Raw genomic sequence first — 460 nt, forward strand, 5'->3', positions numbered from 1 at the left:
CATACAGAGTGAGCTTAGATTTATCTCTAAAAGGCTCAATTTTACAACAATCCAAGATATAGTGTTCGAGTGTGTGTCCCTGCTAGACGTAGCGGAACCCTCTCCTCTCTTATCCTGGGTAGGGGGGATGCCTGTTCCTTCAGCCAACGACTACTATAGCGCAGGACGCTGCCCAAGATGCCCCTCTACTCCACATGCTGACCTCCAATACTACCACTTACACTATGCGCCCTCTTCCCTCCTTGGGGCACACCTTTCCTTTGGGGGGGGGTTACAGGGGAACACCCCGTCCCCCATCGTACAGCCCCATTTTACTCTTAGCGTTTCTAACTTCGCTCAGTTACCCGCTTACTTTCATTCTCAATCTTCCTCATGCATTCCTCACTTGTCTTGCTAATCTAATAGTTTATGTTCATCATACCAGTACAGCTCCCTGCAAACTGGGGCCTTAAAAGATATA

Source organism: Procambarus clarkii, chromosome 68 (genome assembly GCF_040958095.1).
Source record: "Procambarus clarkii isolate CNS0578487 chromosome 68, FALCON_Pclarkii_2.0, whole genome shotgun sequence".
Classification (NCBI taxonomy): domain Eukaryota; kingdom Metazoa; phylum Arthropoda; class Malacostraca; order Decapoda; family Cambaridae; genus Procambarus; species Procambarus clarkii.